This window comes from Dermacentor albipictus, unplaced genomic scaffold (genome assembly GCF_038994185.2).
Source record: "Dermacentor albipictus isolate Rhodes 1998 colony unplaced genomic scaffold, USDA_Dalb.pri_finalv2 scaffold_34, whole genome shotgun sequence".
Taxonomy (NCBI): Eukaryota; Metazoa; Arthropoda; class Arachnida; order Ixodida; family Ixodidae; genus Dermacentor; species Dermacentor albipictus.
Genome location: NW_027225588.1, coordinates 1880381 through 1897051, shown reverse-complemented (window position 1 = coordinate 1897051; position 16671 = coordinate 1880381). Strand labels below are relative to the sequence as shown.

Here is a 16671-nt window from a genome sequence, read left to right as displayed (position 1 = left end):
TATTCTGGCACCCTCTCGTTAATGCTATATAGAAATCCTTTATGTTACCAGCTATATTCTTATTTATCAGGAATCCGACTCCTAGTTCTCGTCTCTCCGCTAAGCCCCGGTAGCACAGGACGTGCCCGCTTTTTAGCACTGTATATGCTTCTTTTGGCCTCCTAACATCACTGAGCCCTATTATATCCCATTTACTGACCTCTAATTCCTCCAATAGCACTGCTAGACTCGCCTCACTGGATAACGTTCTAGCTTTAAACGTTGCCAGGTTCATATTCCATTTGCATTTTTTACTGCGAGTTTGATGGCACATATCTCCACACTGTTGTCATTCTGGAAGTTAATTCAAAGTGTACACGACACGCTTTGCAAACTCACCGGCTGCAATTCGTAAATCACAATATGTGCCTTAAAGCAATTAGGAAGTTAACTAGGAAATCTTATAATTAGTTGAAAATCTGTGTTGATTTCTTTTGCGAGTAATGTCCGCCTCTCCGAATATTCGAGCTCAAGGACTAGTACTACGTTATCAGCAACAGGCTATCTTTAAAAATTCCGGAAAACGTCGAGATGATCACCCCGTATGCCGCAGCCCCGGGAATGTTGCTTGCGAAGCAGCGCCAGGAATATGCAAAATTCTGTAGAAAGAAACCAGTCATGCGTTATGCGGTGCATGTGCGTGCATGCTAATTATTCCTTTGACAATTAATGCCGCTGGAAGGGGTGTGTATCTTACGAGTCGCTCGCGAGAGGTGCGAATAAAGGCTCGACATCAACTACAGCAAGCGCCCCAAACCTTGTGACAGTACCACACCGTTCGGCCGCTGTGCCTATGCACAGATTTTGCGTTCCCCGTCCAGGAACGGCGCCCAGTGTGTTCGTCCCTAAATTTTTCAATTCGCGCTTTCCGAACCGTCCTGGAGCCTTTTCGTGTCGTGACGGGAAGGAAGCTGCAACAGTAAGCACAACTCCATCTGTCGTCACGGCAGTCTTGTTTGATTGGTCACATTCTTCTCTTTGTAATTCTAAAACCAAAGAAATAATGGATGTTTTTTTTTTTTCTAGATTGCTTTAGTTCGAGTTAACGGACTTAAATAGGGAAATTTCGAGGATAAGGCCAAGGTGATCTTTTTTTTTTAAAGCACATTTTTAATGTATACGGCTTATTTGCATGCCCGAAATTAGGCTCTTCTCGTGAATGTTCAGAGCCGATGAGGGGAAAAATATTTGTATCAATTTATGACCACTTTCATGGCAGCATAATTGCAAAACATAACTGTGCTTTTGATAGATGCGCAGAAAAAAATATGAACTGGCCAATATCGTACATTATCCATTTTCGCGATCTTTTTTTCCCATTCCTATTATAGGCGGTGTTGCTCCGTTGTAACTAGAATGTACTATCTAGTACACTCTAGTGGTTACCTAATGATTTGGAATCACTACTATTGACCTGATCTCATCACTAAATATTCTTTCTTAGAGCCGTAGCTACAACACTTTGGGAAGCTAACCAAAATGTGGATTTGGCGAAATGCACAAAAAACGCTTCTGACGTACTGGGCGCTCCTATATTTTTTTATTTTCGTGAAGGCAAATTTCTCACAAACGTAAGGTTGATTTTCATGTCCTCGCCGCACTGGCAGCAAAATAGAAAATATTTCATAAAAAAAAAGGTCATTGGACATCAATGCACCGGCCGAACTTCCCTATAACACAGTCGCAGAAACTACTTTTCTGAACTGTCCACGAACCCGCCGTCATGGCTCAGTGGCTATGGCGTTGCGCTTATATAGCACGACGGCGCGAGTTCAAATCGCGGCCGCGGTGACCGCATTTCGATTCTCTCGTGATTCTCTCGTGTGCGTGTGTGTACATACACGCACACACACACGCCTTCTCCACTGACACTGCTGCAGTGAAGCCGGGCGCGTAGTGCCCGCGCATTCTCCAGTGTTGGATAGTTCCACCAAACCGACCGTCCTAGCTTTTCGCGAGCGCTTAGTTTCCCCTTGGCGATCGCGTTTTGAGTTTTTCTCGGCGTGATAAGGCTTTACAAAAAGCGCGCGTGGCTGCGCTTTAAGCGACCGGCGCCCACAGACGAAGCTTTGCTCGTGTTCGTGCCACGTATGGTGGAGTTTTCTTTTTTTTTTTCTCTGCCTGCTTGGTGGAAACCTCCCAGAAAGGAGCATGCGAAGAGACGGCGGCGGTGTCCGGTTGACAGCGTGCTAGAAAAGCGTGCTGGCTTGCGGCGCCTGCAGTGGCAGTTTACGTAAACAATCCTTCCCTCGTTTATATATGATGACGAAACGGGGTGGACTGTAACGTTATACGCGCGCGTCTTGGCAAAACGTTGGTTGCCTTGAGCCCGTAATCTGGTGTCTAGCCCGACGAACTAAAGTCGCGATAAACTGCGCGGGCACACGCGCGGAAACGGGAGCCGAGAAAGGGAGAGAAGGCGCGCACGTGTGCGACGCGTATATAGTGTGCGTTGCAGGCAGAGATGCGCGCTTTGGATTTCGTGATTGCGAACGCGCCAGGACGCGATTGGGTGTATACGGCCTTCAGTGCGACCAGCCTGCAGCCACGTTCGAGGTTGAAAGGCGGCTGCTATTGTCAGGTTTCACTTAAAAAAGGGAAATCGAATCTCTAGGCAGCAAGCATGGGAAGCACACCCTCTGCGTGTTCCAGATAGTAGAGCTGCGCCACTAATCCTTCCGCGAGGCTTCCATTCGCGTCGCACGGAGGGTGCACTGCGCATACTTTGTGGCAAGGTCATTCCGTCTCCGCATTTGGTCACCGGAGAGCGACGACATGGGGCCACTATTCCAAAGCGAGAGCAATATATTTACTGGAATTTCGCAGCCAAACTGCTGCACCGATAGCGACTGATTTACGTGCATATTGCGTGTTTTTTGTTTTTTTCAACAGGCGTTAACAAAAGTTCTGGACACAATTTTATTTGCACTTTATAAGTAAGATCATTTTCAACACGTAAGGGCTAGACGCCGCCACAGTCTCTTCTGCTGCAGGAATTTCAACGTGTCATCGCCATGTGTCTTGGCCTAGTTCGTATTTGAAAAGCTTCGTTTATCAACCTGGCTTACTTGAGGATTCGGCGATGAGGCGACGATTCGTCTTCGAGGTCTTCGCTGGCCCGGCACAGAACGACCGACCATCAAGGACCTGATATGGCTGTTTCTGCTGTGAAACCGATTTACTGACAGCGCTTGCATAGTGTCGCGCTATCGTATTTAGTGATAGGCCGTGATGCATTCATTCATCGTGTTCGCATTTACAAACATCATTGAACGGGTGCGCGTCTGCCTGGGTTCTAGGGCAAGGGAGCAAACAAAATATTACTAAATGCGCGTCAAGCCCAGGACTGCATGGCGCTCTCGTGTTCAACGCCAAACAAGCGCCTGCACTGTTCGATTCGCGGGATTGCTCGAAAGCTATAGTGGCTGTGGTCGATAGTGGGGCGTACCATGCACCTGAGAGTTTGGTTTGAGAGAGTCGACAAGAAATTGGAATAATTGTTTTTTTATTCCTCTTGTACTCGGTACTCGGCGTGTTTCGGAATGAACGCAGGACGTTCTCGTGCGAGGACTGCATAGAGGACGCGCCGCATGCCCATACATTCGCACCTGCCTCTTTGAAATGCGAAAAATCTAGCTGCCTCTAAAGACGCAGGCGGAAGAATTGTTTGTGCTTTGCAAAGGTGTGGAAGGGTACATAATATATTTGATTCATCGCGTTCGTTTGGTCCTTTGCGAAGTCGCTTGTTCTGGCAGACTTGCTTCTCATGAAGTTGATAAACCAGTCTGTCGCATAACAAGCGATTTTGCATCCATGGACTCCACGAAATTGTTGAGTGCGCTGCAAAGAAATTGTTTTTCTCTACCAGTTCGATTGACTCAATGTCGCGATTCATTCATTCATTCATTCATTCATTCATTCATTCATTCATTCATTCATTCATTCATTCATTCAAGGGGGATACGCCATATGTAAACGCAGTCGCATAGAATTAGGAGGGAGGAGGAAAACGGTTGGAGAAGTGAAACAATTGAAGTATTTCTAACGCCGTTTAAACTACGCAGTTCATGAAACCCGTTACAACTATCGTATCACTGTAGATATAGTTTCTAGCGTAATCTGTAGCCGCTTCGTTGACGGAGAAGTGCAAGTAATAGGAAGATCGCCATTTCGAATGCAAAGAGCAAGTAATTAGCTGTTTTGTGGTTACTACCCAGATGCTAAAACTATAGGGCAGATGTGGTGTTAAAAAAATGAGAGCGCGCAATTATGGAGCCTTTTCTATCCACACTGTTCCTAAGCCTCAACGACTCTTCCTTATAGTATGGTATGGTGAACTTTATTCAGGTCCTGAAGATCAGCATTTAGGTTGACGCAGGCGGCTCCCACATCGGGACAGTAAGGTTTAACCTTACCGCCGTATCATTGGCCTTCTGGAAGGCCTGTACTTGATCTAAATGAACTCCACTGTGAAGGACTCGTCGCCACCAGTCTCTTTCCTTGTCAGTCTGTGAAAGACACAGGACAATGCCAGAGCATATGATTGAGAGTAATGATGCCATTAGACGTTTCGCAATAGATTGGTACCTCACTTTATGGATACAGCTTGTTAATAAAGTTTGGACTCGGATAAGTTCTTGTCTGTAGCAATCTCAAAGTCACCGCTTGAGCTCTATTGCCGCGTTACAATTGGTTTTGCTATGGCCTCCGCCCTTTAGTGAAATGGGACAGCACGATGGAGGGAAGAGCGCGACGCTGTTCTACTCCTCCCTAAATGTGCTGCATGCTTCCCCATTAATTTATTGACATAGTCTGTATGCCGTTTCTCTTAATTATTTGTATGTATCTCCATTATGTTTTTCTACACCCCCAATTTGACATGTAACGTCCCGTATTCCGAGATACTCCAACTACTCAATGTTTTTGGCAGTGAAAGGCGTTTGAAAGGCCACTGGTGAACCGGTTGCCTCTCGCGTTGTCGCAGTTGTAAAAAGTTCTTGTCGTAAGGGCTCACTCACACTAGACAGACCCGAAACCGATTTAGGTCTGCTGACTGTCGGCGATAGCGTTTTTACCTTCGTGTCGGCACGTCTGTTCCACTGTACCGACACCGAGCTCTCCGCCGACCGTCGGCAGATTGTCGGCGTCTGCACACCGATTTCGGTACACCTATTGCGGTCTGCCTACTGTCGGCGACAGTGTTCTTACCTTCGTGTCGGCGCCTCTATCCCACTGTACCGACGCCAAGCTCGCCGCCGACCGTCGGCAGATTGTCGGCGTCTGCACACCGATTTCGGTACACCTATTGCGGTCTGCCTACTGTCGGCGACAGTGTTCTTACCTTCGTGTCGGCGCCTCTATCCCACTGTACCGACGCCAAGCTCGCCGCCGACCGTCGGCAGATTGTCGGCGTCTGCACGCCGATTTCGGTGCACCTATTGCGGTCTGCCTACTGTCGGCGACAGTGTTCTTACCTTCGTGTCGGCGCCTCTGTCCCACTGTACCGACGCCAAGCTCGCCGCCGACCGTCGGCAGATTGTCGGCGTCTGCACACCGATTTCGGTGCACCTATTGCGGTCTGCCTACTTTCGGCGACAGTGTTCTTACCTTCGTGTCGGCGCCTCTGTCCCACTGTACCGACGCCAAGCTCGCCGCCGACCGTCGGCAGATTGTTGGCGTCTGCACACCGATTTCGGTGACCCATTGCGGTCTGCCTACTGTCGGCGACAGTGTTCTTACCTTCGTGTCGGCGCCTCTGTCCCACTGTACCGACGCCAAGCTCGCCGCCGACCGTCGGCAGATTGTCGGCGTCTGCACACCGATTTCGGTACACCTATTGCGGTCTGCCTACTGTCGGCGACAGTGTTCTTACCTTCGTGTCGGCGCCTCTGTCCCACTGTACCGACGCCAAGCTCGCCGCCGACCGTCGGCAGATTGTCGGCGTCTGCACGCCGATTTCGGTGCACCTATTGCGGTCTGCCTACTGTCGGCGACAGTGTTCTTACCTTCGTGTCGGCGCCTCTGTCCCACTGTACCGACGCCAAGCTCGCCGCCGACCGTCGGCAGATTGTTGGCGTCTGCACACCGATTTCGGTGACCCATTGCGGTCTGCCTACTGTCGGCGACAGTGTTCTTACCTTCGTGTCGGCGCCTCTGTCCCACTGTACCGACGCCAAGCTCGCCGCCGACCGTCGGCAGATTGTTGGCGTCTGCACACCGATTTCGGTGACCCATTGCGGTCTGCCTACTGTCGGCGACAGTGTTCTTACCTTCGTGTCGGCGCCTCTGTCCCACTGTACCGACGCCAAGCTCGCCGCCGACCGTCGGCAGATTGTCGGCGTCTGCACACCGATTTCGGTGCACCTATTGCGGTCTGCCTACTTTCGGCGACAGTGTTCTTACCTTCGTGTCGGCGCCTCTGTCCCACTGTACCGACGCCAAGCTCGCCGCCGACCGTCGGCAGATTGTCGGCGTCTGCACACCGATTTCGGTGCACCTATTGCGGTCTGCCTACTTTCGGCGACAGTGTTCTTACCTTCGTGTCGGCGCCTCTGTCCCACTGTACCGACGCCAAGCTCGCCGCCGACCGTCGGCAGATTGTTGGCGTCTGCACACCGATTTCGGTGACCCATTGCGGTCTGCCTACTGTCGGCGACAGTGTTCTTACCTTCGTGTCGGCGCCTCTGTCCCACTGTACCGACGCCAAGCTCGCCGCCGACCGTCGGCAGATTGTCGGCGTCTGCACACCGATTTCGGTACACCTATTGCGGTCTGCCTACTGTCGGCGACAGTGTTCTTACCTTCGTGTCGGCGCCTCTATCCCACTGTACCGACGCCAAGCTCGCCGCCGACCGTCGGCAGATTGTTGGCGTCTGCACACCGATTTCGGTGACCCATTGCGGTCTGCCTACTGTCGGCGACAGTGTTCTTACCTTCGTGTCGGCGCCTCTGTCCCACTGTACCGACGCCAAGCTCGCCGCCGACCGTCGGCAGATTGTCGGCGTCTGCACACCGATTTCGGTGCACCTATTGCGGTCTGCCTACTTTCGGCGACAGTGTTCTTACCTTCGTGTCGGCGCCTCTGTCCCACTGTACCGACGCCAAGCTCGCCGCCGACCGTCGGCAGATTGTTGGCGTCTGCACACCGATTTCGGTGACCCATTGCGGTCTGCCTACTGTCGGCGACAGTGTTCTTACCTTCGTGTCGGCGCCTCTGTCCCACTGTACCGACGCCAAGCTCGCCGCCGACCGTCGGCAGATTGTTGGCGTCTGCACACCGATTTCGGTGACCCATTGCGGTCTGCCTACTGTCGGCGACAGTGTTCTTACCTTCGTGTCGGCGCCTCTGTCCCACTGTACCGACGCCAAGCTCGCCGCCGACCGTCGGCAGATTGTCGGCGTCTGCACACCGATTTCGGTGCACCTATTGCGGTCTGCCTACTTTCGGCGACAGTGTTCTTACCTTCGTGTCGGCGCCTCTGTCCCACTGTACCGACGCCAAGCTCGCCGCCGACCGTCGGCAGATTGTCGGCGTCTGCACACCGATTTCGGTGCACCTATTGCGGTCTGCCTACTGTCGGCGACAGTGTTCTTACCTTCGTGTCGGCGCCTCTGTCCCACTGTACCGACGCCAAGCTCGCCGCCGACCGTCGGCAGATTGTCGGCGTCTGCACACCGATTTCGGTGCACCTATTGCGGTCTGCCTACTTTCGGCGACAGTGTTCTTACCTTCGTGTCGGCGCCTCTGTCCCACTGTACCGACGCCAAGCTCGCCGCCGACCGTCGGCAGATTGTCGGCGTCTGCACACCGATTTCGGTGCACCTATTGCGGTCTGCCTACTGTCGGCGACAGTGTTCTTACCTTCGTGTCGGCGCCTCTGTCCCACTGTACCGACGCCAAGCTCGCCGCCGACCGTCGGCAGATTGTCGGCGTCTGCACACCGATTTCGGTGCACCTATTGCTGTCTGCCTACTGTCGGCGACAGTGTTCTTACCTTCGTGTCGGCGCCTCTGTCCCACTGTACCGACGCCAAGCTCGCCGCCGACCGTCGGCAGATTGTCGGCGTCTGCACACCGATTTTGGTGCACCTATTGCGGTCTGCCTACTGTCGGCGACAGTGTTCTTACCTTCGTGTCGGCGCCTCTGTCCCACTGTACCGACGCCAAGCTCGCCGCCGACCGTCGGCAGATTGTCGGCGTCTGCACACCGATTTCGGTGCACCTATTTCGGTCTGCCTACTGTCGGCGACAGTGTTCTTACCTTCGTGTCGGCGCCTCTGTCCCACTGTACCGACGCCAAGCTCGCCGCCGACCGTCGGCAGATTGTCGGCGTCTGCACACCGATTTCGGTGCACCTATTGCTGTCTGCCTACTGTCGGCGACAGTGTTCTTACCTTCGTGTCGGCGCCTCTGTCCCACTGTACCGACGCCAAGCTCGCCGCCGACCGTCGGCAGATTGTCGGCGTCTGCACACCGATTTCGGTGCACCTATTGCTGTCTGCCTACTGTCGGCGACAGTGTTCTTACCTTCGTGTCGGCGCCTCTGTCCCACTGTACCGACGCCAAGCTCGCCGCCGACCGTCGGCAGATTGTCGGCGTCTGCACACCGATTTCGGTGCACCTATTGCTGTCTGCCTACTGTCGGCGACAGTGTTCTTACCTTCGTGTCGGCGCCTCTGTCCCACTGTACCGACGCCAAGCTCGCCGCCGACCGTCGGCAGATTGTCGGCGTCTGCACACCGATTTCGGTGCACCTATTGCTGTCTGCCTACTGTCGGCGACAGTGTTCTTACCTTCGTGTCGGCGCCTCTGTCCCACTGTACCGACGCCAAGCTCGCCGCCGACCGTCGGCAGATTGTCGGCGTCTGCACACCGATTTTGGTGCACCTATTGCGGTCTGCCTACTGTCGGCGACAGTGTTCTTACCTTCGTGTCGGCGCCTCTGTCCCACTGTACCGACGCCAAGCTCGCCGCCGACCGTCGGCAGATTGTCGGCGTCTGCACACCGATTTCGGTGCACCTATTTCGGTCTGCCTACTGTCGGCGACAGTGTAAGATATAAAGCAACGGTGACAGTGAAGATATAAGGAGCAACGGCGCCCTCGCTTTGGTTGTTCTGTTATGGTTCTTGTGGCAAAATGTCTGGTTAAATGTCTATCAGAAAATCGCAAGGCCCAACAAGTTCGTTGCTGAATAGTATTTGCCGGTGGCCTGAGCGACCCTACCGTCTTGGAATACGTTCACTCTCAAAGCGGTAACCGGCACTAAATTATCGGCTGTATATGTACGTACGTGTAGGCTATCAAACGGCGGCACGAAGCTTGCGACGGATTTTCGTCGAGTGTTCGCATCACCCGCTGTCGAAACCTGTTGTTTTCGACTCTTACCTTGGTAGTTTCCGTCGAAACGCTGGCGTGGCTGTCCGAGTTCGTTGTCACTTTAGTGCAACGCATTTGATGCTTTCTCGGCTGTCGACGGGCTAATAAAGTTATGTGAATGTTTAAAAATGCAATTTGTTTTGCTTGTAGTGACTACTTTTGTATTGAAACCCTTATTGTAGTTCAAAGAAAATATAAAAAAATAACGTTGTCTAGTCCGTACCAGTTTGCTGTAACGTTGTTGTACTAGATTGTACGGCACCGCGACTCGGCTGGAGCCTCCCTGAACTTTCCGATTGACCCTGCTGTGTCGCGCCCGCAGATGAAAAAAAGCCTCTGAACGTGCTGTACGCGGCGGCTTGCTGTAGCAACGCGCAGGCTCCGACTCGGTTCGACTGCGCCTAGCGCGAAGCACAACGCCACAAGTGGCTCCGAACGAACGGCCCGTACAAACGCCGCACGTGCCTTCGCTTGGTCCGGGGAGCTGTGAGCGATCGCGGCTGCGATTCTGAGCGTGAGTCATAACAGGGTGATTCCACGAGACGGGTCAAAAATTGCATATTTTATATTTTATTGAATATTTTATTTTTTTATGCGCATATCACTAGGTAGCACTAAAGTGAACCTGGCTTCCTTGCCAAATGAATATTTTACGAGGAAAAAAATAACGAGATTCTTCAGTGTGGAGGTGCCTATTTAATGCACAAGGCATTTTCACAAATTCACAACGATGTGAAATACAGTATGTTACAGCTACAAAGAATACATTCTTGTGTGTAAAACCTAGACGTAAAGAAGGGTCAGCTAGCACTGTTTCAGGCTTCCGTGCGAAACGGAAGTGCTTTTAAAAAATTGCTTAATTTGCTACAATCTTAAAAGGTTGCTATATTTACAATTTTTTATCAACTAAACCAATACATGTAGCCTTTTGAAATTTGCTGTACTGCGAGACCTTCACCAAATTAACAATTGTGCTGAATATTCTTGCTGTATCACAATTTACCATTTCTACAACTCACCTCAAATTTGAAGTTTTGACAAAAATGAACACTATTTAAAAATGAAAATAAAAAAAAAACCATCGTAAATGTTTCCCAAGATCTCGTAAACAACTATTCACAGGCACGTGAAAAAGAATATTAAAAAAAACATGTTGCATTATTTTGTTTGTAATCACAATACAGGTGGTAGAAATGAGAGCTTTGCCAGAATGCAACAAGGTGCTGAGGAAAAGGAGCATCGGGGTAAAAAGAGCGTGCATAATGCTCTGACTTGCCTAAACTTGACCGTAATGGCGAAGTAAAACCAGTTTTGACCTTATAATTAATACTTCCGCATAAAAGTGTGTTCAGTACACTACTTATTCGCTTGAATGGGAATAACGAAGCGTCAGCATAACCATTACGTGGCTCATTTTATTGAACAGCAAGTGCGTGCACCTTGCAACGTAGATAATTTGTGCCTTCTGTTAATGCAGGGTTTTTATTTCTTTGTGTGCTACAGAATTAACAGTTAACTCTGTATAAATGTACACAGGTAACAGAAAGTACGGCAGGTAAATGCCTCTAAAAATGTCGTACTGGACATTACATGAACGTCATTAGACAACCTAAGCGGCGGTGGTGGGAGTGGCGATGGTGTTGGTAAAGGCAGGGTTAGCTGGCAGATAGTTCCAGCGATTGCTTATTTTACCGCCTCTGAAGAAAAAAAAATAACTGTTAGAATACTATATAATCAAAAGTTCACAGTCCCTAAGGATCACCACTTGTCGGAAAGTTCACAGTTTCTTAGAAAAGCTGGAAAGGAGCACGAGACTTCCTTTTTCAGATACTTGGGTCTTTTGCGAAACATTACATGATCCGCGCACTCTTGAGGAAATTGCCTACTGTGCAAAGCCTCAAGTAGAGCATTTATTTCTTCATTGAATTATTGGCAGGATCAGATGAACTCTCGGCCAAACTTGCTGGTACACAATGTATGGGATAGTTGTTGAAGCACCACTGACGAATGCTAAAGGATGATAGCGTGTTGAGAACACGTCCTAAGTTTACGAAGCGCTGCAGTACTGGCAGCTCTTTCCGCATTTTTCTATAGGACCAACTGATCCAGAGGGCCAGATCACACAGCTCTAATGGAGCGAATCCAATACGCAGTGACACAGTTGCTTGCCTGTTCACTTACTGACCCGTCAGTGTACACTTGTGGATGATCCGCATATGCCGCATGGAGGCCGGGAGAGGGCACAAGGAACTTCGAGCATAGCCGATGTATACGCTCAGAAGAGCTTGATCCTTTTCCAATTGCCTGCAGCAGTGCGAGACACTAATAGAACGCGATCGAAACTGGTGGCGACAGGCTCGCTTAACCAAATGTGCCAAGACCGTATACCTGGAACACGTGGCAAAGATTTCCACTGGTTCTTTTTGAGGCGGCGAAAGTTCTCTACTTCATCCACATCTGCATAGAGCAGTTTTACGTTTTTCAGCGTTGCGGTCATCTGCGCCGCCATTTCAGAGGCTGACCTCATGACTGTAGCGCTGTCTGCTCCGAGATTGTACAGCGAGGCTTGGTGCTTTACTAAGCCACTAACACCATCGCAAGCGTTTTTACCATGCCCTGCTGCCGAAAATACCACTTTGTTGACGCGTGCTCCTTCTGTGACAGCTGGTAAAGCTGATACTTGATTCTGAAATGGCTACTGGCACCGTCAGACACGTATGTAACATGTTTGTCAAGCTGAAGTTCTTCCTTCATACACTCATAAATTTTTTCCAGCGCAAAGCAAGCGTGTGCAGCATCATGACATACGTCATCACTGAGAACCGCAAAACATTGAGTGGATCTGCTACTCGTCACGACACACGTAAATAGCGAGACCTGTTTTTTTTGTGCCAATGGTATGATTGTACGCCGTTCGGTACAACAGCTGTCCAATTCTCTGCAAAGTCAAAGACACGGGATCCGTGCTGTTGATTCCGTTTGGCGTCGTGTATTGCTGATGCTTGAATGCTCTTATATAATCATGGGTGATCCACATGACACGCCATGCACCATGCTCCTGGAGAAAGGTAGTAGCCTGTGCTGTCTTTTTGACGAGGTCGCCATTTTCCCATACCGCATTGTTTACCTCTGTCTCTTCAGGGATTCCCAAAGTTGTAGAAGTAAAAGCTTCCTCATTTGCACAATAATCACAATCGCCCAGGAAAGAATTGGTCGTGGGCGAGGTGCAAAGACATAGTTCTTTGAGGTGGGTAATTGTGTAGGCACATTCAATGAGCTCTTCTAGCGCGGAAACACACTGTGTGGCATTGGCGAAATACATGCAAAGGTACACTTCTTGTTGTGGAGCAACAAGAACCCATTTCGGCCGGAGAGAACAAAGCTGTGAGAGCTCAATAGATGTATCCGGATTGGCTTCCTTAAAGAGACCATATGTCTCCCGTACCGAGCGGGTCATGAATCTCTTGGCAGCATACTGTTTGTTTTCATCAATCGAAACAGATACTACGTCCTTTTTGTTTGGACTCTGCCGAGCACATCCATGCTCGTCTTTGTTATAATATTCCACAGTGGTCTAAACGTCTGTTGGGTTCAGCCGTGTTCTCTCAGGGGCGTCTGGTGCTGACCATATTCCACATTTCTCGCGCCAACGTCGGGATTTGTATGTAATGTAGGCTGACAAATTTGGAATAAGAGCTTGAACTTTTCGGCGCTCCAGCTGGCTTCGCAGTAGAGTCAACAAGCACATTCGCTTTTGGTACGAATAGCACATGTCATAGGTTTCTATAAATTTGGCGAACCATTCGGTGCACATGCCGTATTTGGTACCTGAGGGGTCCGAATGGCGCTTGCACTATACGAAGTAAGATTTGGACCTTGCAGTGCCACCGAATTGAATTTGCTTTAGCACCGGGCGAAAGTTCCTTCGTCGTGAATCCGACTTCTGCTGATGAACGTGAGGCAAACTTTCAAGTGGCACTTACTTCTACCTCTCAGTTCGTCGTCTTCCGGTAAGAATTCATCGCCTCCCGAGGATTCACTTCCCATTCTTTTACACTCTATCAACTCGACCAAAAGAGACGATTTTTACAGCAGCCGCATCTTAAAGCGTGAACTAAATATGGGCGGCCGAGGAGAGGCATGACTCCACGAATTTATGTCGGAAATTCAGACATTTTAGAACGGTGTGGTTGAAATAATTATAGTTTACCAGAACTGGCTTTACGTCGCCATTACGGTCAAGTTTAGGCAAGTCAGAGCATTATGCACGCTCTTTTTACCCCGATGTTCCTTTTAGCAAGGGAAGGATCTCGCCCTTAGCGGCCAGAATCCTAGGCCAGAGAAAGCTAGATAGAAAAAATGGCTGTGGCTTAGGTAAGGTTAAGCCCAGGATGCGAAGCATACTAGCCTTTATTTTAGTTGTTGAACCACTGTTTAGCCTGGTGAACTGCTGTTGCTTGGCTATATTTGGTTCGGCTAGACGAAGAAACAACTCATGCATTACTTCTTCGCCTTCAAGAGTGGAACGCGACAGCGTTCCCGTCGACCCGCCAAGGGGTGTAAGACAATGGGCTACAGGGCAGCGACTACGCGCCCCGCATTGGACGCGGTGAGCGTCGAGCAAAGCAGCGTTCGGCGCGGCAACGAAATGTGCGCCTGAGCAAGAGACGCACGCCTTAGAAACAGCGCGTTTCTAAGGCAACACCGCATTCACTAGAGGCGCTTTTGTACCGCTTTGAAGCGTTGTACTCGTGGCTCAGTGGTAGCGTCTCCGTCCCACACTCCGGAGACCCTGGTTCGATTCCCACCCAGCCCGTCTTGCAAGCGTTGAGCCAAAGCCACTTCTCCTCTGTCGTGACGTCACGGTGTCACGTGATTTCATGGTCACCGCCGCGCCTGAGGAGCTGGGTTGAGCCCTCGTAATATGCTTCGCATAAAATTCAAATAATTTGGACTCCGGCGCACGAAGCCGTCCCCGGCAACGAGGCGGCCCACGAGCTGGCTCGAGATCTCTACCGCCGAGCCGCTACGGGGCCCCTCGATGACCGAGGGAGCGGAGAGCGCATGCTAAAATATGGGGAGGTCACGCAGCATTATAGATTGTCTCGTAGACTGGTATCCCCGCCAGACCCAAAATTAAACAACAGACAAACAGTCGCGTGGAGACGACTACAAACTTGTAGATATCCGCACCCGGTTATGGCGAACCATATGTTCCCCGAGGCCAGGAGCGATCAATGTAATCTTTGTGGGGCGAGAGGGACCCTCGACCACACAATATGGGAATGTCCGTACTCTCCCAGGGGAACGCACGAAATAGGTAGTAGAGACACCTGGGAGACCCTGCTGCGCAGCTCGGACTCTGAGCTCCAGCTCCGGCTCGTCCAACTGGCTGAAGAGGCTGCTGGGACCCAAGACCCCCCAGCCTGCATCTGAGGCGGCGGCACTCGCCCCCTGACCTGCGTGTCGGGGGGTGGGTAGATCACCTTTTCCGTTGGACATTAAAGTTTATTCTATCTATCCTTTTCCTCAGCACCTTGCTGCGTTCTGGCAAAGCTCTCATTTCTACCACCTGTATTGTGATTACAAACAAAATAATGCAACATTTTTTTAATACTCTTTTTCACGTGCCTGTGAATAGTTGTTTACGAGGTTTTGAGAAAAACTTACGATGGGGTTTCTTTATTTTCATTTTTAAATAGCGTTCATTTTTGTCAAAACTTCATATTTGAGGTGAGTTGTAGAAATGGTTATTTGTGATATAGCAGGAATATTCAGTACAATTGTTAATTGGTTAAGGTCTCGCAGTCCAGCGAATTTCAAAAGGCTACATGTATTGGTTTAGTTGATAAAAAATCGTAAATATAGCAACTTTTTAAGATAGCAGCAAATTAACCAATTTTTTAAGAGCACTTCCGTTTTGCACGGAAGCCTGAAACAGTGCTAGCTGACCCTTCTTTACGTCTAGGTTTTACACACAAGAATGTATTCTTTGTAGCTGTAACATGTTGTATTTGACATCGTTGTGAATTTGTGAAAATGCCTTGTGCAATAAATAGGCACCTCCACACTGAAGAATCCGGTTATTTTTTCCTCCTAAAATATTAATTTGGAAAAGAAGCCAGGCTCACTTTAGTGCTACCGATTGATATGCGCATAAAATGTAATATATTCAATGAAATCTAAAATATGAAATTTTTGACCCGTGTTGATCTCTCGTGGAATCACCCAACAGTCGGTGCACGTGAAATTGCGCCGTTCGCAATTCCATATTCGCAGTTCGCAGTTCCATATTCTCATTTTTTTCCTCCACGTAGGAGAAAACTACGCTAGGTTTCCCGCAGTTTACAGCTATATGTCCCAGTTTGTGGCATTTGTAACAGCGAATTGGTCTAAAAGATTTGAATTTTCTTTTTTGTTATTTTTGTGCGGTTTCTTCGTTAAGCTTCTCCTAGCTCTTTTCTGCTGGCTTTTCCGGCATGTCTACAGGCTCCGATCGTCTAGTCTGCGCACCCCTTTTGAACGGAAATGGTTTCCGCGGTCCATTTCGACCGTCCAAGTTTCCGTCTTCGGCGTTCAACTTTCTACGGGTTGCGTACTCTTCGGCTAATTCAGCCGCCCTTTCCACAGTGTTTACATCCCCTCTGTCTTGCACCCACAGTTTCACAGCTTGGAGGATGGTTTTGTAAAACTGCTCTAGACACATGCATTCAATGATCATGTCTCTACTGTCGTACGCTTCCGCGCTTTTAAGCCACTCGACTAGGTTGGCCTTTAAGCTATATGCAAACTCCGGATATCCCTCGCTATCTTTCTAGCCTGTGCTCCTAAACCTTTGTCGAAGAGCTTCGGCTGAAAGGCGGTATTTCTTCAAGAGACTAGCCTTAATTTTTGCATAATCATATGCATCCTGAACACTCAGTCTGGCGATTACTTCCGCCGCCTCACACGGCAACATAGACAGCAACCGCTGTGGCCGTGTATACTCGGGCCGAAGTTCATCTTTTCGCAAGTCCTTTCAAAATTGCTTAGGAACAAGCCTATGTCGGTCCCGACCTCAAATGGCTTTAATAGCGTGTCCATGCGGTACGATTCTGCCTCACTTGATCGTCCCAGAGCGCCTTCACTTCCCTGAGACAACTCCAAACGTTTGCTTTCAAGTTCAAGTTGCATTTTTATTAACTCGCGATCTTTATCGCGTTCCTCTCTCTCTCTCTTTCCCTTTATTTTCTGTCCCGTTCTTCTCTTTCTCTGT

At 49.8% G+C, this 16671-nt stretch overlaps 1 protein-coding gene across 3 annotated transcripts in view; it reads left to right on the top strand.

The window, feature by feature from the left end:
- Positions 1 to 16671, top strand: part of LOC139052787 (glycerophosphocholine phosphodiesterase GPCPD1-like) — a 277931-nt gene that overhangs the window by 28807 nt on the left and 232453 nt on the right. The window lies entirely within an intron of this gene.